Source organism: Lissotriton helveticus, chromosome 7 (assembly GCF_964261635.1).
Source record: "Lissotriton helveticus chromosome 7, aLisHel1.1, whole genome shotgun sequence".
In the NCBI taxonomy this organism is placed as follows: domain Eukaryota; kingdom Metazoa; phylum Chordata; class Amphibia; order Caudata; family Salamandridae; genus Lissotriton; species Lissotriton helveticus.
The window spans coordinates 80,249,706-80,259,662 of record NC_136068.1 but is presented as its reverse complement, the minus strand read 5'-3'; the positions used below and the strand labels follow the sequence as shown (position 1 = coordinate 80,259,662).

The following is a 9,957-nucleotide window of genomic DNA, read 5'->3' as shown; positions in this document are numbered from 1 at the left end:
ATGGCCTCCAAAGCTTATTCATTGGGAGTCTTCTTAGAAGACATTCTTAATGCAGCAGACTGGTCCTCAGATTCTACATTTAAGAGGTTTTATTTTAAACCAGTACCAAACCTGGCTTTGCTCGTGGTGGAAAAGCTTTAAACTAGCCTAACCCTAACCTCCGGTCCTGACATAGAATTAAAACTTTCCTAGCTATCATAACAAAAAGTTTCAAATCTATTAAGGACACAGGGGCGAGGATTAGCCCACCCTCTTCAAAATTGCACATTTTTATGTCCACCCTATCTGAGGGAATTCTACAACCAAAAGTGGTTCAGATCATGTTATCTGTGCTACATGTAAGCAACTCCTTGTTTGGTCGATGGTTTCCTGTTCCACAACGAATATACAACTTGTTTCGCTGTGGTCAATGATTGCTGATTCTCCTGTTACAATGCATTGTTTGGGGACAGAATTTCATGTGATTGTGTTTTCTCCTTCTAGACAGACTCCAATAAACAAGATTGATCCTTGGAAAGTTGTTTATGTTCGCAGGAAGAAATAGGTGGATAGAGTATCTGCAGAGAGTTTTAAAAGACGTTGCTGGACTCGGATAAGATTAATTGTTTTTTTTTTTCAAGTGTCACATGGGAAATGAAGTTTTGATGTTTGATATACCTACATAACGTTTTGATGGCTGCTGGTTAACCCCTTCGCCGCGTGGCAAATTCCGCAGCGGTGCGAGGGGGGCTGGGCGTGGCGCTCAGGTACCTGGACAGCTCCCGGCCGTCATAAATCATGGTGGGCGTGTGCTCATGACGGCCGGGAGCCGTCCAAACTCCGCCCACCAATTAATTCGCCCGCACAGGCGGGGAATTAACTGTGCGTGGGCGGAGCGGCAACGGTCGGACGGCTCCCGGTCGTCATGAGCACATGTCTACTGTGACTCATGACGGCCGGGAGCCGTCATGAGCATCGATGAAGCTAAAATAAAATAAAGAAAGATCAGCCTAATTCTTGCCTCCGTGTCCTTAATAGAAATGAAACTTTCTGTTACGATAGCTAGAAAATGCTTAATTGTTTTGCCAGATGTAAAGAAATGTCCATACTTTGCACAATAGTATAATTTCTTTGACATAGGGGCTTCTGTGTTGGAGTAGTTGCTCTTTGGTTTTTTTACTGAAATAATAAACCACATTTTGGACTCTGATATAAAGGTCTAATGTACCATAAAAAGCACACTGAGCAGCTAACCCACTTGATGCTGCAAAATAGGAATCTATTAGTTTGTTAGGGAATTGGACTGTGATGCAACATTTGTGATTTTCCATGACAAGATGAGGTTCTTCATATAAATAAACTTTCAGTCTGTCAACAGCTTCTGTATATTCCATGTAGTCTCCTGTATATTCAATGTTGTCTCCCGTTGCCTTTGAGGTGTAGGGCACGGAGTTAAGTGTACTAAAATTGTTTGAGCTTGTTTGCCAAAAAGATTTAATAAAAATGCTTTCTTCTGTTCCTTATGAAATGTTTTGTCATCAATTGCAATTAGATAATTAGAATTGGAATATAATTAAATCTAAGAGTCCCATTTCATATTAGTTTCCCCCGGGAGTCCAGAAATAAAGGAGGTGGACTGCATTTCATTTTTACAGGCACCAGAATGTATAAATGTAGAGGAAAAGTTAGTAAGTGATTAGCAGCTGAATATCCAGAAGTGAATACTGGTGGAGTAACACATTAAAGGAATGGACAGAGTAATAAGGAACTAACTTGGAGAACATCAGAAAGAAAAACAGTGAACACTCCAATTTCCCAAAAAACTGAGGGAAAGAAAAGGGGCAGACTGGGAGTTGATCATAGGGGCACCATGGTGTGCATAACAGGCAGGCTACTACCTAATAAGGAAGACCATTAAGGTGTTATACAGTTCAATGCCTGCCGGACGACATGTGTAAGGGAACACAGAATGCGTCAAAAGAAAGTTGAGGTACTCACCAAATGAAGCTTGAAAGTGTCGGAGTGGTAGGAGTCTGGCATTAAGAGGGGGAAACATCCTTTACAACGCAACTTTTACCACGCAGTGCCTTTACGACGCAACTTTTACAACGCAAACCAATACAACGCATTGCGCAGGGGGGCGCTCTAGGATAGGGAATAGATTTAATTTACTATCCAACACCTTCCCTACTATCCACGGGGACTGGAGTTGGAATAGTAAATTAAACTATTCACTATCCAGCACCCCAAAGCGCTATGCGTTGTAATGGCATGCGTTGTAAAAACCGCATTGTAAAGGCATGCGTTGTAAAAGCATGCGTTGTAATGTCATACATCCCTAGAAAAGATGTGAGCACTGCCAGACAATGAACTCGCCAATAGTTTCAACATTATTGTGGCTGGGAGCCACCAGGAGCAAGAATTGCTGTCAATTTATTGAAAGTATATGGTCACGAATTGAGGTATTTAGGAGACCCCTGTAGCATCTTTCCCAGCCCAAGTACACGCAAATGATCAAGCCACACATGGAGCTTGGCATTACACGTCTTTATTCTTCAGTGTGTAACCATGAACTGAACATTCTTCATCATGAATTCTAATACCCACACACTTACGTCACTGTTCTACGGAGTCTATCAGGAACCAAAAGGGTCCTGTCATCTCTAACTCGTAAGACACTACAACCCCCTGTCAGTGACAGCTTCAAACGGCATCTACAACTAAAACAGAATGTTAGGGCAGGAATCGGAAGCAGAAACACAGGAACTCAACAAGATGAACGTAAGGTGGGTGGGGAATAAAAGACAGAGGGCCATATGTTTCATACTTCCGTTTTGCGAATTCCAAATAGCGAATTTTAAGGAATCGCTATTTGGAATTCGCAAAACGGTATGTATGTACAAAATCGCTATATAATAGCGATTCCTTACCATTCCTAATTTGCGATTAGCTAATTGCTAATCGCAATTTTCCCATTCATTTCTAAGGGCCAGGAGGCCCATAGGAATGAAGGGGCAATTTGCGATTAGCAATTTGCTAATCGCAAATTAGGAATTTTTCCAAGGGTGCAGGGGTGTCTCAAGAACACCCTGCTGCACCCCTGAAAAAGACATTTGGGGCATATGGCGCACATACATGCCCTAAGGGCATGTATGGGCGCCATATGGCACCTTTTGTTTTTTGGAAAAAAGCTATTTAAAAGGATTCGTAAATTACCATCAACTAGAAGTTGGTGGTAATTTGCAAATCCTTAATGGCATTTTTTGAATATTTTTTGTTTGATACATTGCATTTAAGGAATCGCAAAATTTGCGATTCCTTAAGTGCAATCGCAAAATAAGGAATAGCAAATGTTGCTATTCCTTATTTTGCATCAAACATGTTTGATACATACCATTTGTCTAATTAGCAATCGCAAAGGCCGAAATGTGCAGAATTTCGGCCTTTGCGAATGCTAATTAGCTTGATACATATGGCCCAGAATGTATTGACAAGAATACTTTTATAATCATTAACTACAACACAAACTAATGTAAAAAAAAAGGATCACATAAAGCATAGTAGTCTGGAGACACCTGTTCAACAATTTGAAATAGTTCATAGTCCTGCTACATAACGGCAACAAACAGGAATATCCGGCATGCAAGAGCTCCTGTTTGAAAAAGACAATCATGTTTGCCCTGGTGAACAAAGCTGGGGTCATAGACTTTCCATGGAGCTCCCTCCATTTCTGCGGTGATCTTACCAAGGCACAGGCAGCCAAGTCCTCACCAGGCTGGGTGAGTTTATTTCAATATCAGAGTGAACAATGATTAAGAACACACAAAGGGAGGAAAATATGTGTAGATGGCTGACATGTTTTGGTTCCCAGTTAGTTGACATGTTTTGGTTCCCTGTTAGTTGACATGTTTAGTTTCCCTGTTAGTTGACATGTTTAGTTTCCCTGTTAGTTGACATGTTTAGTTTCTTGTTAGTTGACATGTTTAGGGTCCCTGTTAGTTGACATGTTTTGGTTCCCTGTTAGTTGACATGTTTTGGTTCCCTGTTAGTTGACATGTTTTGGTTCCCTGTTAGTTGACATGTTTAGGTTCCCTGTTAGTTGACATGTTTAGTTTCCTTGTTAGTTGACATGTTTAGGTTCCCTGTTAGTTGACATGTTTAGTTTCCCTGTTGGTTGACATGTTTAGTTTCCTTGTTAGTTGACATGTTTAGTTTCCCTGGTAGTTGACCTGTTAAGGTTCAACTGTTAGTTTACATGTTTAGATTCCCTATTAGTTGACATGTTTCAGTCCCCTGTTAGTTTGGATCCCACTGACGTTGTTTCTTTGACTTTTGTTTTCTGATTAATCCTTGAAAGATTTCTCTGCAGTTTCCAGGGTATCTTGGTGTCTTTTCCCGTATCCTGATTGGTTCAGGAGATCATTGTTCATTACAGCACAGCATATCATCAACCAAACACTGGTGGGCCATTCCCTGATTTGTTCCTGCAAATATCTTTCGAGCAACTTTATTTTCCCAAATACTAACACTTTGTTTCCTATTTTGTGTAAAGGGTCACTTGAAACAGTGTTCCACAACCTAAAATTCAGATGAGCCGGTGTGCTGTACCTACCTATACAGTTTCCTGTGTGCCTCTCTCTACCTTGGCCTATTTTTCCAAAACCTGTGCAGTCTCACTGCTGGCAGTGGCAAGGATAACATAGCCACTTGACCGGTCAATTTTGTGGCTTGAGTAAAGTTGACTCAATGTAAATACTTAAGGCAACAATAACAATACAAACATATTACAGTTTAACTAATAAACTGGAAAACATATTGAAAGACAGAACCGACAAGTACTGTTATTCTTAGAAAAGTACAAAATATATTTTATTGATGATCATTTCAACATTAAGAAATTCAAACATACTATTCCATTCATATCTACAATCATACATTTCATACAATCCAAACTTAATTAAAAACAACGATTTAATGACAAACAAAATAATCGTAGCAATTGATGTCTAATTTTCATGTCCATAGAAGAACACTGTGGCACAATTACAATTGACTGTTGTGTTCTATGCGCGTTTCGGCACTGGCGAGTGCCTTCGTCAGGAAAAAGCCACATTAAATCAACGGTGAATTCCTATTTTTAACGTGGAGGGGACCAGGCTGCATCTAATGATTGTGCAGCGTGATCTCTGCTTAAAGATATGGACTTGGTGGTGATAATTTCAGATACAAAATGTATTTTGCAGTGATGTCATGGTCACTCTGATGCTGACGTGAGATACACTAAAACAATGCTCCCATGATGGTGGGCTACCTATCAAGTTGCGTGGGTTGACTTGATTCCCCAAATGAATGATTTTTGTTGGTTATGTTCGTTCACTGGATGAGAGATTCCTCCTCACGCTGAAAATATGCGTAAGGGCACAGTAAAGTTAACACCTTTCTACTGATTCTGGAGTTTAGTTTCTTCCCCTTGAGGTGTTCTGAAGTTCCTTTGCTTCACAGCGACAACTGCTTCTGGTGATGGCCACTTCCTTCTGGGTCATCATAGAGGCTTCCCTGTTCCACCACAGTCTTCACAGCCCTTTTGGAAGACATTTGGGAAAACCCTGGCCCTAGTTACACCAGTACCATCCTTCATTATTACCATAGTGGTGGTTAATGCTTAGTGTATGTATATGAATAGCTACACCAGGATCAGAGAGGCGTAAACCTACTGATGAGAGGCAATGAGTGGACACACCCACTCGAGACACACTGCCTCTTTCTTTCTCTTTCTTCTTTCCCCCAATACCCTCTTTTTGAAATGTTTACACATATTAGAACATTAGAATGTTGGGCGCTCCATTGAAGACAATGGAATGCTCTGATATTCTAATAGCCGATAGAAGCCCGGAGCTCCAACATTCCAATGTTGTCCTACACAGCTGTTGCTGTGAACAAAGAACTTTGTTTTATTTGTTAGAACATTCTGCCCTCTAGTGGCGAAATGTTCTAATCACCTTATAGCCCTCTGTGGCTTGGCTAAAAGCTGCATTAAAGTCCTGTTCCCTTGTTAAAGGACCTCGCCTTTGGCTCACGCTTTAACGCTGGAGTGGGTCTTTAATGACCGGTATAATCTGCTACGGCGGGCTGTAAGGCTATATTATACCATTTTTGGTGTGAAGAAGAAGTCATAACCCCTAGCATACGTAAAATCCTAATAGCTGAACATCTGTCTCCCAAAAGAATGAATGAGTTTCCTCAACATTAAAAATCAAGGTATGTAGTGTTGACCCTTATCGTACACCACATTTTACCATTCGTGATGCAGATTTTAAAAAGGGGCATTAATGATTTTTGATCATTCTTGGCAAAAAAAGATGAAATCTACATCAATGCAATTCCACGATCCATCCTTGTTGAGGCTTATTTATCGTAATATTATGATCTGTTGTGTGCAGGGAAAGAAAAATCATGGTGCTGAGACTGATGAAATAATCTGTCATATAAGACTGCCCAAATTTGCAATAAGCACTAGTTAAGCACTTCTATAAATGGCTTTCACCAAGATTCGACAATCGCTTTTTAAGACCTATGGTTGCAATTCACTAAAAATATATGGGGCAGATTTACAAGCCCCTTGCGACACTTTTGTGTCATTTTTAACATGGGAAAAGTGACATTGGGGTGGTTCAAGAGGCTTACAAATAAGCGCAATATGTCTGCATTAGACGTGCAATAACTGTCTGTACTTCTCTCATTTCCAAGATAACAGTAAAAATATCAGGAAGCATCTTGGTGTTACCAGGGCAGTGATACAATTTCTTTGAAGACAATAAAGCCTTATATTCCGCTGCTGAGGGCTTTAAGGCTATTCGAACATTTCACCCACTAAGGGTAGAATGTTCTAAACATGAAGACAAACATTGGAATGTTGGAGCAGAAGGCTTATACCAGCCATTATAAGCCCAGAGATATTCCTTTGTCTACAATGGAGCTCTTGACACCCCAGTGTTCTAATATAGCCTTATAGCCCATTGTAGCGCGCGATACCGGCAATCAAAGGCCAGCTCCAGCGTTAAAGGCGAAAGGCGATGGCCTTTAACAACGGAGCAAGCCTTTAATGGCTGGTATAGACCAGGTAAGGCGGGCTATAAGGCTATTAGGACATTCGACCACTAGAGGGCTCCATAAGCCTTTGTTCACAGCAACAGCAGTTAACGAAGACATTGAAATATTGGAACTCCGGGCTTCTACCAGCCATCATAAGCCAGAGATACTCCATTGTCTTCAATGCAGCCCTTCATATTCCAATGTTCTAATTGGAGTTGTGTCATTGGTGAGACAGTTTGTTTACTCCAGACAATTGTTTTTTTCAGTTGTGTGCTAATTATCTCTTAAACTGGGTAACAGTTAGTCCTCCAGACCCTACCATATGTTGCTTTCAGACTCGCTAAGAGTCTGAGTTGGAAGACACCTTGTTGCTCTTGATCTCCTGGTATAAGATGTTTACTTCATGCATGACATAGATGGCTACTTTGTTACAATACTCTTATGGGATGGCAACTGTTACTGCGCATTCTTCGAGTGCCTACCTTCCTACAAGATTGTACACAATTTATTTTGTGGTGAATAAGGTTAGTTCAGTCCATACTTAAAATATTATGGGCCTGATTACGATGTCAGTCAGATCGCAACCGACAACATGTCGGTTGCGATCTGACTGACATTCCCCCCTGTGTTCCCCCCCACCGCATTATGATGTGGTGGTTGGAGGCAGCATGCAGAGAGACCAACCACTGCTGTTCCGTCAGGCTCAAGGAGCCTGTCAGCCCAGCAGTCGGAATATAATCATCAATAAGGGCGGTGCCTTCTCAGGCACCGCTGTAGGGATTAGAGATCCCTTTCGTTCTGCCTTTCCATGGCGAACCAACCGCCATAGAAAGGTAGGTGGAAAGTGACTTTGGGGACCCAAGGAGGGCCCCCTCTCCTACTGGCCTTCTGCTATGGTGCCCCCCTAAACATCCATTTTAATTTTGCTGCTTGTGCTGTGCCTCTTTTTCGGCCTTCGCACAAGCTTCAATAGAAAGATTGATGTTTTTGACTGCCCATAAGGTGGTTGCATCCAAATACTGCGGGTGGAACCGCCGACTAATAGTCGGATGGTTCCATTCCCACTACGCCTGTCGGCCGGACGGTTGTTCGACTGACATCGTAATCAGGCCCTTTGTTATTTCCATCTTATGGAGTCTCATTTGAATATTTTTAGTTTTTCCTCATGGACCACAGTGTCTGTGTCAGTTTTGCTCTAGTTTTTATTTCATAATTGTTGACTATGAACTACAAAACAACATTTCAAGATATTTATTAGTGTATAATTACAAAAAATATCATCGCAACCAATTATGAGGATTCCACAAACAGTAAAGGCATTTTGAAACCAGAGTGCATCCAAAAACATCTATTTTCAGTTTTAAAAAGTGCGACATAAATACAAATGAACAGCTTTACATAACCTAGGAAACAGAAAATGGGTGAGAACCCATGGAGTATTTATTTGGACTGAATAAAGAGCAAATGGACATGAAGTCGTGGCAGCCATTTTCAGGTTAACAATCCCTCCCTAAAAAATCTCCGTCGGCCTATGTTTGCTGATTAGTACAAAGAATGTCTTTCTGATCGTATCCAACCGTTACATCAGCTGCATAGGAGGTGTAGTGGAGAACAGCTTTCCTTACAGAAGGATGGTGAAAGATGGTATAAAATCTTGACCAGAACATTCTATTCACCAGCTCCTGCCTGCACTTCAAGGTTTCAACCAACCATTCCATTGCTTCATCAAGTCCAGTGCCTTTGGTTGAAGAAGTCTTAAAAATCTGCCACTTCTTGTCCTTCAAAGCCGGAAGGCCCAATGAATTTGCCTCCTCCGTGGGGGTCATTGCCTGCTCCATATCCTGTTTGTTTGCAAACACCACTAAAAAAGCTTTCTTAAATTCTTCTTCCTCTAATCCGGTCTCGATCACAGCTGTCCACCACATAAATTACTGCATCTGTATTTGAATAATAGCAACGCCAATACGGCCTTATACTTGTCTGGTCCCCAAGATCCCACACTTGAAATTTAAGGTTTTTGTAGGTTACGGTCTCCACGTTGAAGCCAATGGTGGGAATTGTTGTGACCACCTCTCCAACCTGTAACCGATCCAGAATTGTTGTCATCCCAGCACCATCAAGGCCCAAAATCAAAATTCGCATCTCCCAAGTTCCAAACAAACTGGAAAAGATGCTTGAAAAAAAGCCACCCATGGCGCCGCTTCTGTTCTATGCCGCCCCGAATGCGGTGGTTTCATTTCGAGCATCTTACTCAGGGGGAATTATTGAATAACTTACTCAATGAATTTGACCTAATGTCACTAATGTATTTTTCTGCCCCACATAGTAAAGCCCTTGTTCCTTCTTTTAAAGGCAGAGGTAGTGGTTCTTTTATTGATTACATTTTAATTTCATCTACCCTCCAATCTTTATTTTGTGGGTTTACTATTGTGTAAAGTGTTGACAGTGACCATAATCCACTCTGTGTGCAACTGAGTGACCCACTTTTATTTAAAAAAATCTAGGGTGGTGTTACTGGGCACGCTAAGACCAACGGGCGGTAGGCGCCATCTTAAATGGTCACAGGTCTCCCCTGATGCCTTTTATGGTGAGGTAAGAGATTCTTGTGCTGCTGAATTAGCACTCTGTATCTCGCTGGGTACTTCCTCGAGGGATGTCCTTAGCGCCTTTAATGTTATCACCATTAAGGTTGGGAACTCGTGAGTGCTTGGGCACGTAAGGAAGTCACTCCAACTCCCAGATGGTTTGATTCATCTTGCTCTCAGGTGGCGCGGAAGTTGAGAGAGGCTTTGAATGTTACTCCGAGAAATCAACTACTGATACGTGCCTGTCGTAATGAATATAAACAGGCACTGGCCATACGCAAGGGTGCCTTGAAGGAGGAGG

General features: G+C 41.5%; 1 pseudogene; it reads right to left on the bottom strand.

Moving 5' to 3' along the window:
* Window positions 1-8,600: 8,600 nt before the first annotated feature.
* On the bottom strand, window positions 8,601-9,274 carry LOC144768942 (ADP-ribosylation factor-like protein 1 pseudogene; annotated as a pseudogene).
* Between the last annotated feature and the right edge of the window lie 683 nt (window positions 9,275-9,957).